Source organism: Temnothorax nylanderi, unplaced genomic scaffold, assembly GCF_030848795.1.
Source record: "Temnothorax nylanderi isolate EJ_2023f unplaced genomic scaffold, tnyl_v1.0 TNYL_tig0001_pilon, whole genome shotgun sequence".
NCBI classification, from domain to species: Eukaryota; Metazoa; Arthropoda; class Insecta; order Hymenoptera; family Formicidae; genus Temnothorax; species Temnothorax nylanderi.
In genome coordinates, this window is record NW_027249063.1 from 1,561,178 (window position 1) to 1,583,591 (window position 22,414).

Sequence of the window (22,414 nt, forward strand, 5' to 3'; positions counted from 1 at the left end):
GACTCCGGTAAGTCGTGCTGAAAATTTACTCTACGGATTCCGACAAACGCGGAGCGACAACCGACGACGACGGCGTCCCTAAGCTCTTGGAACGTTTCCCGAAACTTCTCGTGATCGGAAGGCTCGTCTGTTCGATAATCCACGAAAGAGACATCGAAGATATATTACTGAATCGGGAGTTACATACGCGAACACTTGTCAGTCACGTTTCTATAGAAATTCTACGTCGCGTAGTGACATCACAATACGAACGAGATTGCATTTACGCTTGATAATTCTCGTTTACGCTTCGATGCTTGAAACGCTCCGCATGTTTCCGATTAATATTTGCGCCGATTGTAGTATTTTAATGGTGTTTGTAAAAAAATCATTATTTACATTACATGTTGTCGTTTGAAGGAGATTGAAGAGTGTTCTTGGGAACGTACATCTTGTATTTTTCCCCGAAGCGCAATAGAGATTGCTGACACGCGGAAGTCGGTATTGTAGGAGCGACCCTTGTGTTTACGAATTTAGGCACTATAACTTTGACAAAGCCGCCGATTTAGGGAACCCTCTTCTTCACTCGATATAATGGGGGGCGATGGACTATAAGAATCTTTCTGAACGTGCGTGTAAATATTCCCACGAGCGGGGATCATGGCGAAATTAAGGAAGCCTACGATACACATTCCTCAAGATGATGCATGAGACGGATTATAACCGATAAATCCTAACATGACAATTTCTACGCGTTACTGGCGAAAAATTTCTCGCCGTACGAGCAATTCATATTGTATATGATCGTCATTGATCTTCTACAACTATTCTCTCTTTTGATTGCATTCATCTTATTAGTTTTATTTGCTATTTTTTCCGAAATATTAAATGCTTTATGAACAATAAATATTATACGCTCATCAAATTAATAATATTATTTGTTAGATACATATTTCGTAAATAAAATTTTGATAAAATCTATAAGTTGCTACCTATTAAATCAATATTTAACTACTAATATGCACTGAAATGTTTTCTAGTTTTCTAGTTCTAGAAAGACTATTTTAATTATAATAAGTAATTTGCCGTATAACATTCTATGATTTTTTTGTAGACATTCAACCAGATTCTATACAACGTTAATACTAGAAACGACGTTATAAAGGCAAAGCAAATTTTTACCCTCAGCATTTATTCTATATATATAAAATCCTATGGTTAACCGCGTCTTTATGTTACTCCATAAGGGTGTATTTCCCAAGACTTCTTCTAGTGGTCCATTAAAGCTCAAGGAAGCGGACTGATGAAATCGTGAAACGCAAAACCGTGCTATCTACCGTAGCGTATTACTACTTTCAATTACATTGCACGTTTGGAGTTTATCTTAAGTAACAATTAAAAAAGAAAAGGTAGAAGATCAGACTAATTGTAAGAGTAGACCGCGCGAACGTATGATCAGTTAAGAAAAAATCCAGAGAGTACCATTTAGCTGAGATAAGTTTGCACGTGTGTACTGCTTATGGAAAGAATTTCAAAAATTTATGGAGAATCTAAAGATACAAACACGTGACGTATATAAAAGGTAATTATATTCTCTTTTAAATATTTTATTGTCAAAATATTAGAAAAGCTTCTGTAATGTTATCTGCGGCAGAACATGTCCTCTCATTTGTTGTTCCAAGCGAATATTATCGTTAATTTACACAGAAAGAACACCCATCAGAAATGTATTTTACTTTTTTTATTATATTTATTTTTACAGATAACTTATGGTAAAATATATTTATATGATTCGCTGTATTCCTGTTTGGTTAAAAGAAAAAACAGGCGAGAGGAATGATATATGGTTATAACGTTATACTTAAAGAAACATAAACGTACCTTTTCTATTCCCGTAATACAGAAATATTGGAGTCGAAGTAATATATTAGCGATATTTCTGAGCTCGAATCTTATCCCTCTTATTCGAATCGTGGCACGCGTTATATATATACCACCAAAACCTTCGTCACATGAAACGTGCCCGGTTTCTCGACCAACAACACACCCACGCCTACTCTACGATCCTTCATCTTTATAAGCGAGAGTTAAGTTTAAGGGTAAAGCAAACAACCCTTGAAAGAAGTCGCCTACGGTTTGATCGATGCGCGATCCTTATAATACTTGGCCATTTGCTTTCTGAAAAAATACAACTGCGTTCGTAAGCAAAAATAAAAAATATTAACAGTAAATATTATAAAATGATTGTATAACAATAAAAAAAATAATCACAAAAAATACAAGCGATTTGTTTTAAAAGTAATTTTGAAAAATTTCGAGCCTTACGTAATCAAATGCGGTGTTCTAATTTCTGTACGATTTTAGAAAATAGTACAGCATTCTTTTAAAGGTCACAACGCGTATAGTTTGAAAATTAAATTGATATCGAAAGATGAAAATTAACTGGAAAGACAGAATGCTAGTTGTTTGTAAATGAAATATAAATGTATGTATGTAAAGGAGAAAGCGTAAATTTATGTAAGGGTTGACGGAAGTCATCCTAAGCCGCAAGGCAAGGATTAAATAAATATAATATAAGATGAAAATTAATTCCATGGAGTTGCCGTAGCCAAAGTTCTTACATCGTTCGCTTTTCCATGTTCTTCGTTGCCACCAGACAGATTAGCAAGGGTAAAAGATGATAATTCATAGTAAGAATCAATCCAAAAAAGCAGAAAAAAAGTACGCTAGACGTTCCCGATCGATCGCATCGATTTTGCTATCCTCGTTCGTTCCGTTTACATATCCAATTTTGGAGAGTCGAAACTTCTTGTGGGTTCTTTTTTCAACGTCACTTTCATTCGCTGGCGGATGAAATATTCGGATGTTTTATCAGTTATTTCCGCGCTCTCTGGCATTTCGGCGTTTTGCCTCGCTGACCCAGTCCGACATTTTTGCTTCGCGAGCGCCGAAACTATTCTTATGTTCTTCCTCGGTATTTTCCGTTGTGCCCTGATATAGTATATCCGCCGCAATACAACCGCCCCGGGGATAAGCAAATCCCGTCGCCCCGTTACGACCATATACAACGATACGCGCCACTGCCACGAAAGTGAATTAACTTTATATTAGGCTGCGGCGGAAGATCGTCGTTACTTTAACCCCAACACGAGCGGTTAGAACCCGTGCCAAACTTTTTTTTCGTTCACGAGAGAAGGAGAAGGGTACGGAAATTTCTCGGCGATATAAGATATCTCAGGGGATATCGTGCAATGGGAGGAAACCCGGGGGTCGGATCCTTTATCTCGACTCGCCGCAAAGACGACTGGTGAGTGGAGACTGAAAGGCCGGGATGTAGGAAGAGAAAAAGGAGCGCGCCCGGCACGAAATTTCACTTAGGCTCTTGTCGGGGGAGAGAGAGAGAGAGAGGTTGGGTGGGAGGGGATGAATTGCGAGGATGAGTTGCTGTGAGTATTCCGGGGTCGACATCGCGCCGGCGTACGTACCGCGCCGCGTGTTTTCCTCGTGTATATCTCAATGCCACGAGCGGCACCGAGCTGCGGCGAGGAAGGCGAAAAACAAGCCGGCAAGAAAGCGCGCTTTAATGGACGAAACGAGTTTCCAGCCACATGGAGCGCTATTGCTTCCGCCTTATTTTCCACTCCTTTCGTCAACACCCCCTCCGCTACGTCGTTCGCTCGCTCGTCGGTTTACGCTGGAACAACACTGATCACGTCGACCTATCCACTTCGAGCCACATCTAACCATCGGGCTTCTGAAGTTTATGCGCTTCTGCACTGCCAATGCAACCGGGAGAGAGAAAGAGAGAGAGAGAGAGGCCGGAGGAAAAACACAAGAAACAAGAGACTAACTTCATTTGGTTGCGAAATGGGTATTCCGCGAACGGTGATCGAACCGAGAGTACAACGGGAAGCCACCGGGATAATGGTATTCCGCGGGAATCGAGAGAGAAACCGCACAGGCTGCCGATCGAAAACACATCGGGACGAGAGATCCATATGCAATCCCGTGAATATTGATAATGCTGATATCGACTGTAATATATTATTCGGCGAGGGGCGTGCGTGATAATATTTTACACGTGGCGACTTCATATTTTATGCAAAAGGCTGTAAAACACAAGCGGCCGCGAATAGTTTTTGATGATTCTCCTGCGGGCTGTGTTTTATGGGAGAGAGGCCACTCCGCGTTAGGATTTTCCGCGCACCTCGGACATTCTTTAAACCGAGAGAAGCCGCCGCCACTTCTTACGGAACATTAAATGAGAATCCACCCGCAACGGGGATTGTGGTCTCGACGCAACGAAATGCGTTTCTACGTCGTACAGTGAATTTTTGCGTAAGGAACTTTTGCAGAAATTTTCAGTCTGTTTCTGTATATTGTTCGCGATAAACGCTGCAGGGCCATACTTTCCACTTTTGCCTTTGTGCGAGCGGCTCGACTCCGCTTTCGTTAATATTCTCGACTCGTATTAAAACGTCGAGCGAAATTTTCGGCATATCTCTTGCTGGTTTGTCTGTCATTAATAAATACAGACCGCGTTAAGCAAGCGCGTTTCGAACATGAGATGTATATTTATGTTCCGAAACGTTGATTGATACATAGTTAGCAACACCGACAGCGAGTACACTCGAATGATATTCATGTAGCATGACTGTCAGTTATCAACGCATTGCGAAAGAAGGATCAGCTTAATGATCAAGTGACTCGACTACATGAATCATTCACTGAAGTAGGGGAAAGGTTTCAGACAACTAAAATTAAAATTGAAAGACCACGATCTTTCTAACGACATTTAAGCTTAAATATATTTACGATGTTACAGCAACGATCAAATGCAGTTACATATTTCTTAGAAATTTGCTTTGAACGTATAGGTATATCAGTTGTTTATCTATTCTCCAAAAGTCCAAAAGGATGTATTCAAAAATATGAGACAACTTGAACAATTGATTTAATATTTAACTGTAATGTTAATGTCTATTTTATATATTAATTAATGTAAACTATGGTTTTTATTGGCTGCATCGTAAATATGATTAACGAATAATTATTGCTAATATACTCTAAAAAATTCTGTTTTGAGATATTAATTCTTCTGAGAATTTAACTATATTTAGCTAACATTTATTCCTTTTCTCGATCACATTCATAATTATATATCGGGAGGAAAAGGACATAAATTTGACCGAGATGTCAGAGAGATACATCTTAAGCTATTTCCTTTGAAAACTTCTCTCTGGATATAATGAATGCTTAATCTAATTAACATTGTGGTACAAAATTTTAGCATGTAAAAATGTATGTTGCAATTTCTTCCGTTGTAATTAAGGCTAAACTAGTTGCAACTCGTCAAGCGTAGTTTCGCAAGTGCAGTACAAAGTATAGCAACACGCTGGGCGAAATGAACGGACGGAAAGGGGGATAAAAAAATGGCGAACTAGATAAAGGGAATTTTTCTTCGTGCTCCGGAAGGAGTACACCGCTAACAGAGTTCGAAAGAGTTAAACTTTATCGCTACCGGAGAGGAAGTGAGGGAATGAAAGACGGTGGGAGAGAGAGTGCCCCGAGGATGAGGATTCCTCCTGACTCTCGGAGCCAACTCTCTTTGTTCCAATTATCGCGGCTCTACCCCGGCCAAGCGAGCTTACCCACCGACGCGATTTGACCTTTTCCGCTTCCGGTTAACCGCACGCTATAGCCGGTTATTCTTCTCTCTAGCGACACAATTTCCACTGGTACTCAGGTGCTCCTGCTTCCATCCGCGGTTTCATAAAACGTTAACGTACATTTGCAGTGTGTGAAAGCTACAATTCCCGACAAATTGCCTTTTACATCATGCCGCTGCATTCCTTTGTTCGTTAAACGTGTAGCGATCATAATAAAAAGCTCTTCATTAATTAATTCAAAATTATAAGCACGAACGAGTATATGCAAACATAAGAGGTACAACCAAGCTTTTTGAGGATACGAAAAATGCAAGTAATGTCGCGCTTTTATTGTCCTCCTCTTTCTTTTATATATTATATTTATATTAATTTTTCATATTATAGAACTTTTATTCATGAAATGGACATTTTGAATGAACTATTTGAAAATTCGAACAATTCCTCTTATTATATTAATTTTTCATATTATAAAACTTTTATTCGTGAAATGTGGACATTTTGGCTATTCGAAAATTTAAACGACTACGCAAACTGGTTCATGTAATAAACGCATAATTTTAATGACTTTTTTCGGTAAGACTTCAATAGACGACGAATGGCATTTACCTGCCTGCGTTAGCGAATTATGACTACGATAATACGCTTCCCTCGGCAGGTTAAAGCGTCACGCTCGTAGCCCGAGCAATTATCTCGATACGAACGATTATTCGAGGGGGAAGAAAGAGCGAGCGGTTCGTCGCCTCCATTCAAATCGGTTTACTCGTGCATGTCGAGTACTCAAAAAACATCCTTCGAGGGGTGATTTCAAGCGAGCGTTCCGCAGGTCAGAAAAGAGATCGGTAGTTCGAACCGCCAGAGAATAGACAGCCGGTGGATTCGTTGGGGCGACGATGGGCGGAAGCGAGGACGACGGAAGGCTGACGCTCGACGTAGTCGCGTTGAGCCAGATGGATCGACGATCGTTTGTCGTTCTTAATGCCGCGGGAGGGCTCAACGGCGGCGTTGATATTCACCGACTGATGCCGGAAAAATTACCCGATTAGTTAGCATCCATCCCACTGCGCCTTTGTTCCGCCACCTCCTCTTTTCGAAGGTGCAGCGACTCACCCGCTCTGGTCGCTTTTCCTCCTTGTTCATCCCTCGTTCGACTGCTTTTCGACCCCTCGCGCGAGCTGCCGAGGCGTCCGGAACGCACACAAACTCGGAGCCGCGTAATTCGCTCTCATTAATTAGGATTTTCACTGCGAGAGAAATTAGCCAAAAGCGGCTAAAACCACGGCGACGGGGCAGTGATTTGTTCCGCAACCTTCGCCATCGTCGTTCGCGATCGAGAGCTAGTCGAACTTGCGCGAGTTAAATTTCTTTATTATTCAAAACGGAATTATACCTGTTTAGCGCAAGAGAAAAGAAAAATTTCTTCCTCTTCTCATCATACGCGTTATTTCTGTTTCAGAAGAGAGCTAACTTTCTCAGCGTTTTATCTCGATGTTTTCCCAAGGACTGATAAAGAGATGCGACTTGTAATCCAAACGTTCTCGCCGACGACGTGTAATTGCGCCACAAAGTCACCCGGAATAACCAGACGTTCGAGGCTGCGGTTGTATATCCGCGGTATATTGTTATGGAGACAATGACAGAGAGTGACGGCCGACAACGTATGAGCAGCGAACACCTGCAAGCGCGTCTCGGAGCAGCTCCTATTCTTGATAATGTAACAGACAGCTCTCGGAAGACGGTTGGATATGGAGGGCGGTAAGTGTGGCTTAGCAGCTCTTAATAATTCGGGCGCACTAGAGTGCCACGTAGTAGGCCCGTCCAACATACGTAGACCTACGCGTACAAATACATACACACACACACACACATGCATACTCATTTATGGCGGTCGCGCGAGCTTGGTGTCGGTGGCGGACGCATGAGGTCGGAAGTAGGATGGCAGTCGCTCGAAAAAGCACGTAAATTCACGCGATGGCTGCCGCGCCACTACAAGACTTTTATCGCGCAGAAACATTTACCGCGCGGTGCTTGGCATTTGCATGCAAACGCGATCGTGTCCCATCTTTCCGGCGTCCGCGTTTTCCCCGCAACGCGGGGGTCATCGCCGTCCTCGGTGCCTCTCTTTCTCTCTCCCTCAATGTTGCTCTTACGCTTCTAGCTACTCGTCTACCTCGTCTTCTTGCCTTATCTAAGTGATCTTCACCCGCGTGCGCAATCTCATTTCTTCTTCGACGCTGATATAGCTTTGAGGAAGAAAAAACGGTACGCAAGCAATGCGATGTCGATGAAGATCTATTAAACTCTTAGATTTTCTTAGCATATCTAATTATGAAAACATGTTTTCTTCGTATTATGCAGACATATAGTTCTTTAGGTCAATAATGGTAAAATTTTCGCAGTTCGTTGATGTATTAAGAATTATGTGTTACGTATTTCAATATTTACAATTTTTACAATAAAATAACAAATAAGAAACTGATGGCGAATGAAATATTAGATGATTTTGTACATTTACATATGCAAAGGACTTTTTAAGAAGTAATAAACCTGATCTGAGTTATGGATTGTTATTAATAGCATCATTTGTATGTTTCCTAATTGGAATAATATAAACAGAGAAAGAATAAGTTTTGAATCTATAACAATAATATCAAATGTTCTTTTCACTTTTTATGTTTTTAATAATTTTTTTATTTATTATTATTTTTTAAACTTGTTTCATGTATTAGACAAATATATGGAAAACAGAAGATATATCAAAATTATTCTCCTAAATTATTTTATTTACCAAAAACGATCTTATAACCGATCCAAATAATTTATTCAACAATTCATCAAATTTTATGTAATATCAAGACCTGAAAAGCGCAGATTTTTCTCTCAATATGTAAGGATTCAGTATTGCAGGAATTACATAGTACAAAGCGACGAGAATATATGCACGCATCAGCTCTTGCCCCGAACTCTTTTTAATGAAATATTGATCCGAGATGATTGTGCGCTCTGTTCTCGTGCCGTAAGTACCCGCGGAATGCCCATGCGTCACCCCCGCTGGCGATGAGGGAGAGCGCTAAGAATAATGGAAGCACGCGCCATTACCATTGCGGAAACGAGGATTCCTCGATTCGCTGAATCTCTAAGAATGAAGTTATAGATGCTTTTATTTATTCGCAACTCGCGCGAGTTCCGAATAAATACAAGCATCCACAGTTTCTCTTCTGTGAACTCGGGTGAACGAATAGAATAGAGCATTATGAATGAAGAAAACGAACAAATTTAACAAATAAAAGATATGTAATTGAGAAAAGAGAATTTGACACAATTCCTATGTCGATAGGCGGACACCAATCTGTATAGGGAACTACGACGTATAGTGGCGATCATGGCGCAGAGAGATGTGAGCTGAAGGATCCGAGTTTAAATCCGACCAAGACAGTTTTGTCAGGTTTTTATTCGATCGCCACCTCTCGGATGGGGATATGGCAACCCACCGAGAGTATCTTGCATAGCTCTCTATATTTAGAGAGGGTCCCCAGGTTAAGGCAATGAAATACGTGCATATGTCTGCTATAATTGCGTCACGAATAGTCCTTTCCAGAAATGTCTGTAATTTGTTATTTGCCTCTTGATACATTAATTTGGAGATACGCTTGACTCCAGCGCGACGTGCTATACGTCGAATGGCAGGCAGCCTTGGTCATCCTGTAAATAGCAATTAAAGAAAAAAGCATTTAATTTTTTTATGCTGTTACAGCATAGAACAAAAAATTTTGAAGCACTCGTAAAATTATATATATATATATATATGTATATGTATATATATATATAACGGGTTCACACAGATACATTTGTATGTTTTGCAATATACTTTATTGTAGCGGATATTAAAATTACCAGTAAAGACATGAATTGATTGTCGAATGTGTATAGAAGCTTATATCTATATATGATTTAATCGCATCGTTTAATATATATCGCGTTTATCGTAAGTTATTTTTGATTCGCCCGTATATAGCACTATATATGTCACGAAATCTACTAGATCTAATCTCTGTGAGCTCCGAATAAATATTTTTCTTCTTTCTTTCTCCTCCACACGTTGGCGTGTCTTCGGTCTGTTTGGGTATGCATAGCGCCGCGGTCATTTGTAACACTGAGCCTTTCTGGCGCAGCATCTAAGCGGGCTTCTCACGGCGGCGAATCTACTCCGCATCTCTCTTTCCCTCCCATTCGTGCCATAACCATTGCTGCCAGCCCCTTTTCTTTCACGATGGGACTGACGTCACACGAGAAAGCGACGTATCACCCGCCGGCAGTCATCCGCCGACTCGCAAAACCCTTCTGACGTGACTCGCGACGTTAACCGGAGACACCGGACGGCAACGGGGAAGAAACTGAGGAAGGAAGCAGGGAGAAGAAAGAAAACTAAACGGACCGCGGGGTTGGGATGGATGACGGGAAAAGGGAGGGAATTCGAGTTTGGACCCGTCCGGGCCCCTTCGTCCTCTTGATCCGCGACGGAGGAAGAAGCCGACCTCCGTTCGCTCATCCACCGCGTTTCGCTTCTCCATCCTGCACATCCGGCAATCTCGTTGCATCAGGGGAGAACGTGTCCCGCGAAGATAATGAAGCTGGTGAGGGCGGAACTATACGTGACTTACTCGGCGGATAACTAGATAAATAGTTACCTCGCGTACAATTTATGACTTTGGTACTCGATTTCGCCCAGCAGCGAATTTGCCGATAAGTGGTTTGAGAGTTATCCTCTAAAGGTCTTTATTTGTGTATTATTAATAATATATAATAAATGGGATAAATAAGAATTTTTTATTTATCAAGAGTCGTTTCGTTATCGTTATCCGAACAATAGATCGCTTTGTTCTTGAAAATCCAATATCTCTATAGAAAGGAAAGCTCTCCCAAATGTTGCTCCTTTGACCTTAGAAGTTTTCCAAATTTCGAAACAATTACATAATTTAATTCGTATTGCATTACAAACGCGTAAGGTCCATAGAGTCCTTTAGAATGTATTTTGAGAGCAAATCATCAGGTGCGGAAAGCTACTGGCGATCGAAGGTCGTGGCGAACCTTGGCGAACCATTACGATAATCCTGTTGGACCCCTGGTGCCGGGGATTTGACTCCAGGCAAGGCAGTGATGGGAAGGGCTAAACAGGTTTATGGAAACTAACGTATAAACATACAATATACATAGTTTATATATATATATATATAACATTTTTTTATCGCATTATATTATATTATATACTATACATATGTCTGTGCATTGCATAAAAAAGCAATCAAATGTAACAATAATAATCGTTTCGTGGAGAAAGAAATTATTGTAAAAGTATCATGAAAAGTATCAGAAAATAGAAATGTACAATCAACCATTCGGTTTACGAAAGGATCAAAATATGTTTGTTTGTCTACTTCCTACTGATCTGTGATATGGAGAGAAGAGTGTGTCCTACTGGAAAAGGCTTTCACAAAGCCGAATCGATACCACGCGAAGGATTGTTCTGTAATAGTCGGCCCTCGTGATAGCCCTTTTCCCGGCAATGCGTCACATCGGCTGAAATTACTACACGTGTTTCAAGGAAAGACACGATTGGCCCTATCGAGAAGCCTAAAAATAGAAGAGGCATCGAACGCCATTCGAGTCTGTGCAAGAATTCACGGGATAAAATATATCCGCGATCGATCCGTTACGACTTTCATCCGCGAACGCACAAGGAATTGATGGAATCATTATAATTTTCCGCGACCGATTGTTTCGCAAATCGCAACGTACGATTCTTAACTTCGCCGACGAAAAGAGAAACGGCTTTATTTCAGTGAAAAAGTATTCATCCACATATTCTGTGCACCGTCGTAAAAGCTCCATATACACTATTGCCGGAAATATTTTTCTTGGTGGCGCGCCAAGAGGTATCTTTCGCTCCTCATAAAATTTAAGGAATATAAGTGCGCGGTGTTGCGGCGTAGGGCTAGTCGACGATCGGACGATCGACAATATATCTCGCGACTGCTAAAATCGTTTATCGATTCTCTAATTCAGCACTGATTGTCGACGACGAACATGGTCCCGCGAAACGATACGAGAATTACATAGACTTGTCAATCTTTGGCGCAACTCGCGCGCTGCCGGACGATACTCTCCTGAATATACAAAATTACAGCGATCGTTCGAAGCCGTCGAAGAGGCGCGTTTTCAGAGCGATATCGATTCTCCGTTATACCCTCGGAGAACTACGTTCTCCGAAGCATTCAATTGATCCTGGTAGCACACATTTGTCGTTAGGAGAGCGCGCCGAGGGTCTCCACTTTCGAGAGGCTGTCACTTCCCGCGGTCGATATCTCGCTCCCTCCTAGCTCCGGTGCTCTCCTCTTCCTACCACCACCTTTGAGATTCCCGCTCGCTCTTATGAGCTCCTGAAAAATGTTCCGCCGTTTCGTGTAAATCCATTTCATCCGTCCATTCATCTAACCCGCCGTGCCCCTCTCGCGCACGTATAAGCTCATAGAGCCGACGGGAATCGATGAACCGTGCGCGTGTTCATTCCTCCGCCTCCCCGAGTACTCAATTAATCCCGTCCCAGTACACGTACACCGACCGTGTCACAAACACGCGACTCTCTACTTTCGAGAAGAGAGGCCGTTGTCGTTTCCGACTCTCGTATACCCTCCTCGTCTTTAAGAACGCTGACTCACGTATTATTACGAAAACTGCTCGTTAACTTCTTGCCAATAGGGTCGACGTGATTCAAATTAAGAACGCGTTATCCGCGCTTTACAACGAGAAGCGTGCGCGTTCGCTCGGGTACACGTACTTAGACACTTGATCGATACTTGCTAAACTATCGACTCACTCTCGCAGTTTCAGCATGGGATAAGAGCACGGCTGAAGAAAAGCGCGGATAATGGAAAGATATCCTTTATGAATTTTCATGATCGCATGTTACGAAAATGACGTTGGCAGACGTTGGCAGACGATTAATAATTGAACATTATTATATTACTGTTGTATTATGGATTTTCGCATCAGTTTTATGTCAATATGTAAAAGTTCTCGTTTAAAATTAAAATTGATCTCTCCCTACGTGAATCTTAAAATATATTATTCGCGATTGTGAGCAAAATAAGAATACAAGTCTGACTCTACTTGCAGAGAATGAAGTATAAAAATCAAGTAATTGCGCGTGCACGAAGCGCGTACTGAGGAAATTACGCTCGATCTCTATTCATATCGACCTCCGTAAAATCCGTTATTCTTCCGGACCCCTTCTTACTTTGGTGTGCGGCATGCACACCGATAATCAAGCGCATTTTGCTCGTGGAAACAGAGAACGCCCGTAACTCGGGTGAAGTTTGTAGAGACAACGTTGAAAGTGTGCCAAGTGCTGTAAGCGAATCATCCGACCGCGTATCCCCGCGAGCTTTTAAAAGTGTACTTCGCCGCACTTCGAGCCCACACCGAGGGCTTCCGCTGCTCTGTGTAAGCTCATAAAGCCCGCCGAAGATCGATGAAGGGCGAATCCCACGTCCGAAGGGCCTCGACATGAGTGAAGTCTGCCGCGAGCGAGAATCTAACTCGCGTTGAAATCTGCTCGGGGATTTACATCCGAGGCGTGAAACGTTTTTCAGCCTCGACGTCACCGGAACGTCGGGGAAACGTGAACTGACGGATGGCGGAGGCTCTTTATCTCGACGGAGGATGCGGTCTTTATCAGGTCGGGAAAGTACGTTAGCCGCTGGTATCCTGGTGAGATTAGAATGTCGGAATCGGTAAGTTGGGCTAGACGGCCGTTTGGTTAGCGCAGATAAAGCGGAACGCGGCCGCACAAAGGCGCGCGCCCGAATCGACTCGGCGAGAGAGCCTGGATTGCCAAGTTCGCGAAATTCGTTTGACTTTAAACTGATAATAGCGCAACGGCCGGGCATTGCTCTCGTGGGCATTGCTGGCCGGATTGCCGGTCGAGTGTCGTTGTTGAACCAAATTGACGCTTTCTATCTGGCCCAACACGGAAGATAATGAAATTTGTTTTTGACAAACTCGTATATATCAGACTCGTATTTTAAAAGCTTAATATCATAAGTAAGTTAGCTCGTGTTATAACATGACAAATCGATATCTGTGAATTTCAATTATATCAGAATCTTATGTGACAAATGTTTATTAAAACAAATAGCATGGTAAACAAATAAATGCGACTCATGAGTTTGTTTTTTTCCATTTATATTCAATTTTATTTACTGCAAGAAAAGTACAATCGAAAATTTTTATCCAAATTGCAGTTACAATTTTTTATAGCTTTTATAGCGTCAATATGAATTAAATATAAACTATATATATTTAATTTGAGATTATGCATTTCTTTACAAAAGCATTTTTTTGGTTGCATTTACCTCTTCATAAAATTTATGCGACTTATAATTTTGCGCTTTCGGAAGCTCTTAGATTTTGCGACCGTCCCCGCTGCGGAATCTCCTGAATTAAATACAAAGTTGATAAACCCGAAAGAATGTTTGGATTTTCTGGGTAGACGCTGTTACGGAGGCGGAGATAGTGGTGGGAGGTCACGGGGGTGAGAGCGGCAAAGCATTCCGATCCTTGAGTGCGCCTCCCTCGAGGATGCCGCTCCGCACTTGTATGCGTGGTTGCTAGATCCCACAATGTACATATATACGAATATACACACACGATCTCGCAAATTCTTCCTCGTAGACGCGCGAGGGCGCAAATGCACGTTTACTCGCCACGTATATCAGATATATATGCGCACGAGTGCCTCGAAACTGTTCTTACCTCGTATCTCAAAATGTTGCTCGAAGCAATTAAAAGGTGCATTCAAATATTTGCCTGGAAATGCATTGTACCCGACTACAAGCGATTTTTTACGATGTAACATCAAATTATACGAATTTCTTAGAGGAAGAAGAAAATATGTCTAATGTTGAAAATATATTACATATTAAACAATCCTTCAAGATGAAATATTCAAACTGGAACTATCTCTTTAAACTCGATCGATTATTTTAAGGCAAATCTTTGCGTATAATGTTTCTGACTCGTCATACAAAAGTGTAGAAAATTATCTCGGTACTCTTGCGAGATTAATCTGTTGATAATCAACTTGACGCAAAAAGAGAACTTTCGACGATATAATTGCGTCGTTGCGCAAAGTTCAGAATCCCCGCACTCGACAAAAACGAGAGAAATGGGAATTGGAAGGACGGAGGGACGAAGGAGGACAGGTACGATAGCGCTTGTAAGAAGCTGTAACTGCGTGGCGGCAAAGTGACGGTGGATAGATGAAATGCCAGTCCGCCGTGCGGTAGTGACGCGAACCACGCTGCAGCAAAATGGATGTCGTACAGGTGACAGCTGAAAAAAGTATGATATATTAGCGACCATTAGGTAAGGAGGACCGCGGTTGCGCAACTCGGCCCTAGAACGCGGCTAATGGCGCTCGGCGTTAGTAGCGCTTCTTTCGGGAGGCCCCAAAGTGCCTACTAAGAATGATTCGAGGAGTAACTCACGGGTATTCGCAGGACTCGCAAAGAGCTGGCATAATCACGATTTAAAAAGAAACACCGAGATGGACATCTTTTATGAAAGATCTACCTATACAAGCCTTGTGTGTGTGTGAAGGGAGAATAATTCTCCTTTCCAAATTGTTATTTGATAACTTATTATATTACTACGCATCTTGCGGTTTAAAAAATTTTTTATATTTGAGAATAAAAAGGTAAAATTTTCCATATAACTATTCTTTTATTATTTAATATGACTTTATTAATTTATACTGTTATAAATATTCACGCATACAATCATAATATTAGAAGTTTGAACTGTAGTGAAGAAAAACCGTAGATAACAATATATCTATATTTAAAAAATTTGCATTGCAAAATACTTTTACGAATAGTGATATGGTATGATAGCTTTTTTATTATACCGCAAAAAGTATTGGACGTTATTGAACATAGTAATATTGAAAAAAAATTTGTAGAATTATATCAAGAGAAAGTATATTATATCAGCTAAATTGAAGTACCTACAGTAATTATTAAAAATCATTAAAATATTAAAGTAGTTGATATAGTAAACAGGTATTTGCTGCATTTAATCTGAAGGTGAAAATATATGTTCATGTTTTCAATCGACGGAGATCTCGAACGGAAGAAAGGTCTACAATGTATCCGAGCGAGCGATTTTATCGCTCCGCTTCAATTTTCCCGGGAAATAGAATTAACGTCAGTCAAAGGACGAATATGCTCTCGTAATTTTGATTCACGCGAAGCCCGTTATCTTTTACATTGCAGCTTTCGGTGCTGGCACAGCTGACACTTTGATCGTGTAATTTTACGGACTAGCCGTGGAAAAGTGAAATATTAATATTAAAACACCCTGATAATAACGAAAAAAATTTACAATAATAAAAGAAAGAAGATTTCTACATAATTCCCTAGCGTAGATAAATATCCGCTCTTAATAAATTTGCGCACGTTTATTATACATTTATATCTAAATTTTATGTAATTAATCTACTGTATATATTTGTTATCCAAACAGTAAAAATGAAAAATGATGCTACATTTCTAGATCTCGTGAAAGTCAAGTCTTGGCTAATTATATACGCTGATGAACTTTTCTCCGATGATAGAAGCTCATTTCATTAGATTTTGTCGACTTTATTTATAAATGTCTGATTTCAGGATGACTATGACGCAAATTATGTGCCAAATCATACACCAAACGTGCGTCCAAGCAGCCATTACCATTCGGCCGTCGTAGTTCGTGTGGCGCGGTATAACGAATCATCGGACTCTGAGGCCTGCCAATGACGGAATGAATTATGCAGTCCGTCGACAGATTATGGTGAGTAGAGGATGTATGGTGACGTGCGGCTGGTACCGACTTACTTATTGGTCGTAGAGCGTATCGAACTGGTATGCATGTAAAATTAAGCGTTGATCGTTGCTGCGTACAACAGTGCAGAAATGTTCGTGCTTGTATATATCTGTATTCGCGATTACACTCTGAGAGAAACCAGTTTAATGGCAAATCCTAAATTATCTTACACCAGACTTGCTTGCTACACAAATTAGTGCAGCACATACAGACAACTGTTTCTTAATTTAAGAGAAAGTCTGCCCAAGTAATTTTTTCTTACTGAAATTTGCACCGTTTGCACGGAAAGAACGGTTTTGCTAAAGTATTTAAAAATTTAGCTAGATACAGATCTGAAAATAATTTTGTTGCACCATCAAAATAATTATGTAGACTCAAACTGATTGCTAAAATAACGAAATTTTTTACAGCATTATCATCATATTTTAGCGATCATATTTTACCTACTATAATTATTTTGATGGTGCAACAAAATAATTTTCAGATCTGTATCTAGCTAAATTTTTTAATACTTCAGCAAAACCGTTCTTTCCGTGTGTATTTCGATGGCTTATACCGATAATCAAAATATAATCTATTTGTTCTTTCCTGTACTTTTTCTGCCATTCATTCTTTACAAGTTCTTATTATTTATAAAATATCTATCAAAATCCACGAGAGATATCAAAGAGGTATCCTGAGATTTCTATGCTATAGTCGCGAAATCACGGGGCTTTTGCAGCACGATCTTGCGCGTCGAGTGCTCGCGAGCTAAACGGAAATCACGTAGATGCACAGACTTCTATATTATATAGAAGTCTGTGCGTAGATGCCACCACTAAATCTCAGGCTCGTTCTTGGACGGTAGTCTAGCTCTTGCTCCCGCCGTCCTTCTTTTTCGAGGCCTGATTGTGAGATGTCGGCGGCACGGGTTCCGAGTATTGTTGTCGGAACAGTAATATCGTCTCCATTGTCTACGAAGACGAGGGGGCGCGCTTACTATCTCTCGAACTGCCGTTAATGCGCGCAAGAGTGGCAACTCGATGCCATCTTGCCCCGTAAACAGTCGCGCGTAAATTTGGGCTGAGTGCACGCCTCTTTTTCCGTGTATATATCACAGCGAGGTCCCGTTAGATCGAGTCCCGACCTTACTATGCGGACACGACAGTGACTCTGAGCACCGTCATCGTTCTAAGCGACCAAGATTACGTTCCCTTTTTTTTTTACCTGATCGGTCTCGTGGGACCGTGCATCGCGTCTCGGCCACGATTACGTCGCACTAATTCTAACAAAAGATTCTATCTTCGCTACACAATGATGATTATGGGGACCGGGAGTGTACCCGCGAGACTCGGGATTCTAATTTTATAAAGCAGAGGTTACGCTTTGTTGAGATTGCCGGTATCCCTCGCGCGGCACGATTCCGGTGTGGTGAAACAGTTTTTTCTCAAGTGCAGCGGTGTCGTCACTTGAAACGTCGTCAAGCTTGTCGTTAAATTTGAAAAGAGAAAAACAAACCGTTGTCAAGTTGATTACGGACGTAATCATGGTCGTTAACTACGCATGATGATCTCTCTCTCGATAAAAGTTCCAAAACTCTCGCATAGGAATATAGAGCCTTGTATAAAGAACGGAAAAGTTAGTTGCATATTAATAATGTTATATTAGTAATAATAATTAAATGGTGTAACGAGAACTTTTTTTTAACTGCTAGATGAAAAATGGAAGGGTTTGTAGGCTCCGATTACGATGAGAGGTCATACAATTGCGATAAAATATTTTTGGAAGCTTAACTTTTAATTTTCGATACTCATCTACTCCTCGGTTTGCAATTTCTGTCGCCTTGAATTCCGTTTACATGCATATGCACCTGCATCTATAAGATGAGCGTGAGTTAGGCGGTACGATACTCGTATCCAAAGCACGTTATCGCGTGCTCCTCCTTCTTGAAGGTTGCTATCATGATGCCTTCCGCTTCTTTATGTTATGGTCAATTTTGTATTCTCTCGACGTTATCCTCTCTTTCTTTCACACTTTCCTATTCGCGACCGTCACCTCGTTCTTCCTCAAGCCGCGCTCCGGTCAAGCCGCTTACTTTTCCTTTCTTCACGAGCCGGAAGGAAGGAGGGACGCGGAGGCGAAATGTCACGACGGCATGGCCGTTCGAAGTATTTTACGGTTTCGTACTCCGGCGTTCGAGGGTCCTTCACCTTCTCCGTGCGTATCTTTCGCGGAACAGATAACAAAAAAATGTACATGCGAAACTCATTTGATACTTATCCTCGCTCTCACCCTTCGTCGCTTTTTGCTCCCGTGAAATCGTCTCGACATCATGTGACCGTCCAGATAACTCGTTGATTTCACTATAACGAAATTGGAATAGAGGTGAAGATTGCGACTAATACAATCTGATATCTTCTAATCAAAGAAAAAATTTTGTTGGGTTATTGAGTTGCTTATAAATCTATAGAGAGATAGCTAACAATAAGAGCGAATGTAAAGCTTTCGCAGAACCGCATCAACGACGGATTTCGTTTTGCTTCAGTGCGATTAAATACGTGTACATTTCTAAAAGCAACCGTTATTCCAGTCAGCAAGAGATGCGTGCGAAAAGAGAGTAACGAATTTCTACATCTACCGCTTTCTCGGGTTGTAGTTATCTTATTTGACTGATATCACGCCGTGTATTGCGTATGTGTTTGTTATGTGCCACCTTTCCTCGAGAAGAGTTTCTTCAAAATCTTCTTTTACACTTTCTCTTCACGGATGAGATAACAGTGATAGACTACCGGGGCAGAGACACGCGATTGTGATAAATTAGTACACATATTTTTACTGAGCCCAAACTGAAATTTATTGGAGGTCGCAGATTTATAAGTATCTGGGCATTGCGCTATGGTATCTCAATTCATCTGCAAAAAATGAATATGTGTGCGTGTGAGTATATCAGTTATATTTAGTATCTATGTTCTAAAGTTCCTATGTTCTATATATAGCGAGAAATTGTAACGATAAACATGCACCAGTTGTGAAATTAGATGCATAAACGCGAAATGCAAACGTTGTTGCATACCGAGCGCAATAGTAGAACTAAGTGAACTCACAACCGCGTGTAGGATGCAATGACCTGAATTACAGCAATTAGAAGCGAATTATATCGAGTTTAAAAATATAGATGCCTGTACGTACACTCATTGTGTAACATTTTTAAATTCATTATACTCTCGTATAAAGTAAAATTGGCCTTATGGAGCGAGAGAGAATTTATTGACGTAATCGTTCCTGAGCTGTCAGATTAGACCATTAGTAGCTGGACTATTATCTCTAACGACAAATTATTTTATCACTCTGCTGTATATAATGGCATAACTATATATTACTTAAAAATAAGCGTTAACTCACTCATATTATTTTTCTTTTAACTTATATAAATAATATTTTTAGATAAATTTATAATTTCAGCCACATAAAATATATAAAATAAAAAAGTTTTAGTAAAATGCGTGTGATGATCAATGAATTGATCTATCTAGCTGCAGTGGTGTTACTCGCAACTCGTCGCGAGTATAAAAAACACCACTAAAAGAGTCACAGTGCGGTCTCGCTTCGCGTATACTTGGCGCGAGACACTACCGTGTCTCTTGATCATAAAATTTACATTTCGTAAGCTGAGAAATATGTCTACTATGTTTATCGTGATTTTAATTATTGACACTTAGTCCAGGAGAACCTTAATTTTTCCTATTTATTGGACAATTTTAATGAATAATTGTTCAAATATATAATCATTACTATGTTAAAGTAGTTTATTCATCTATATATGTAAACGGCATCCATATTCCATATAACATTGCACAGATTGTCCGAGAAAACACACAACGGTACCGGCGAGAGGGTTAAAGCGGCGTTCTAAAGAGGTCAGTCGTGAATTATGAATAATTCTTTCGCGGTATTCGAATTGCAGCATCACACACAATCGCGCGCCAGGTATGCACGTTATTGTCTTTTTGGAAATGCCTCGGATGGCCAATGCGGGAACAGGGTCGTTTGCTCGATTCCGCTTTGTCGTGCTAATTCCTTCGCTGCGTCCATGCATAAGCGACAGTGTATATACGTAGAGAGGTCTGGATACTTGCTAACGAGGTCAGTTCCACGACTCGTGCATTATTATTGCAACGCACCTGCGCGCTTGTGTCATATGCCCGATGCATGCGGGACCTTGAGGACGAATGAGAATGAGTGTGCATCTTTCGCGTCTGGAAAAAAAAAAAAACAACGCATCTCGCGGATTGTGCGTCCCGAGTGAAATCGACATGGCTGTTAACCCACATTTTCAAGTACCGTCACGCCAAACTACTGATTTATTGTTGGCTTTTATATAAATGGAAGATCAGCCAGTGAAGTGTCGATAATATAGACAATAACGAGGCTTGACTGACGCGATTCTCGTAACTGCATTTCCAAAATTCAGCTCTTTCAATCAATATCGCGCGACTCTAAACCAACGCGTTTCTCTTCTTAACTTGGTAATGTATAAAGCACTTGAAATAACCAAAGTCTGTAAAAATAAATACTTGTAGATACATAATTTTATTCTGTTAATATAAACATCAAGAGACACGGTAGTGTCTCGCGCCAAGTACACGCGAAGCGAGACCGCACCGTGACTTTTTTACGCGAACGCACGAGTTGCGAGTACCCGAGATTTTGAGATCTCAATAACGAGTGAACGGATCAAGTTCTAAGTAGGCTTGATCGATAGCTTGGAGTCGATTTATATAATAAAAGTGTTTGTAGTTTTTCTCTACGTATCCTACGAGCGGAGATATTACGACGCAAAGTCTGAAATTTAAATTATACATCATCACTCGAATTGTTACACAAAATATTTAAAATTAGATCTCGATCCCTCAAACGTCTGCTTTATTTCACATTCTTACCTAATTTACTATATTTATTATGATTTCTACTTTTTAATGGTACAATTAATAATGTAGTCATAGTACAAAGTCTATGTATTATGCGAAGTAATCGTGCTTCCAAGGGTTAATGCGATTAAGTCCAAAGCCGCAAGGTCATTGAACTCTGAAATAATAGTTGCAGTAAACATCGAAGTTTCATTGGCGATCAAACTTATCGCGGCCAACCGTTAAACTCTATAGACAATGCCGCCGTTCAATCTGTTTGTCTTGAATCACCTCGGACAACAAGTGTCCGAGGATTAGGAAGTCAGCTTTGCGCGAAGACACTTTCGTCCCTTAAAAATACACGCCCACCGAAACTCTGCCAGTATTCGTTGTTCCTCTTCGGTCGTGGCAGGCATAAACGTTATCACGGCCGGGCATGCCGCGGGGCTTAATTAGCGGTTAAAAAGTCAATTAGCGTTGACCGTATTTGTTAACCTTCCGCGGGTACCGCGTGACACGCATACCGACGGCGTGTGCACGCTTTACGAGCGAAGGAGTGGAACGAAACACGGAGGCAAGTATGGCAGGGCAAATGTCGCACGTGATGCGCTTGTCCCTTTCTCGGCCCTTCTCTCGCCCAAGGCCTTAATACCTCTTTCTCTGTCTTTTTCTATCTCATTTTCTTGTCTCTCTCTCTCTCTCTCTCTCTCTCTCTCTCTCTCTCTCTCTCTCTCTCTCTCTCTCTCTCTCTCTCTCTCTCTCTCTCTCTCTCTCTCTCTCTCTCTTTCTCTCTCTCTCTCTCTCTCTCTCTCTCTTCACAGCAGCACCCAGATCAGATGCACCCACACTCGGAACGGTCAGAGTGGAAGGTCTGGTAAAAAAGCACATGTCCAATTAAACGCTGAATCACCCATCCCTCTCCCATTCTTCCATCCTCCTCTCCTTTCCTCCTCGGCCTGCGCC

The 22,414-nt window shown here is 41.0% G+C and overlaps 2 long non-coding RNA genes across 2 annotated transcripts in view; one reads left to right on the forward strand and one right to left on the reverse strand.

Annotated features, from left to right (window-relative positions):
- The window catches only part of LOC139772231 (uncharacterized), a 60,341-nt gene that overhangs the window by 3,802 nt on the left and 34,125 nt on the right, over positions 1-22,414 (forward strand). Inside the window, exons 3-4 of the long non-coding RNA XR_011718092.1 lie at positions 7,102-7,400; positions 16,370-16,532. This is a non-coding gene — a long non-coding RNA (uncharacterized lncRNA). The remainder of the gene's footprint in view (positions 1-7,101; positions 7,401-16,369; positions 16,533-22,414) is intronic.
- LOC139778849 (uncharacterized) lies at positions 1,706-3,103 on the reverse strand. Its single transcript, XR_011720502.1, has 2 exons — positions 2,601-3,103; positions 1,706-2,157 (listed from the first exon to the last, which is right to left on the reverse strand). It is a non-coding gene; the product is annotated as an uncharacterized lncRNA (long non-coding RNA).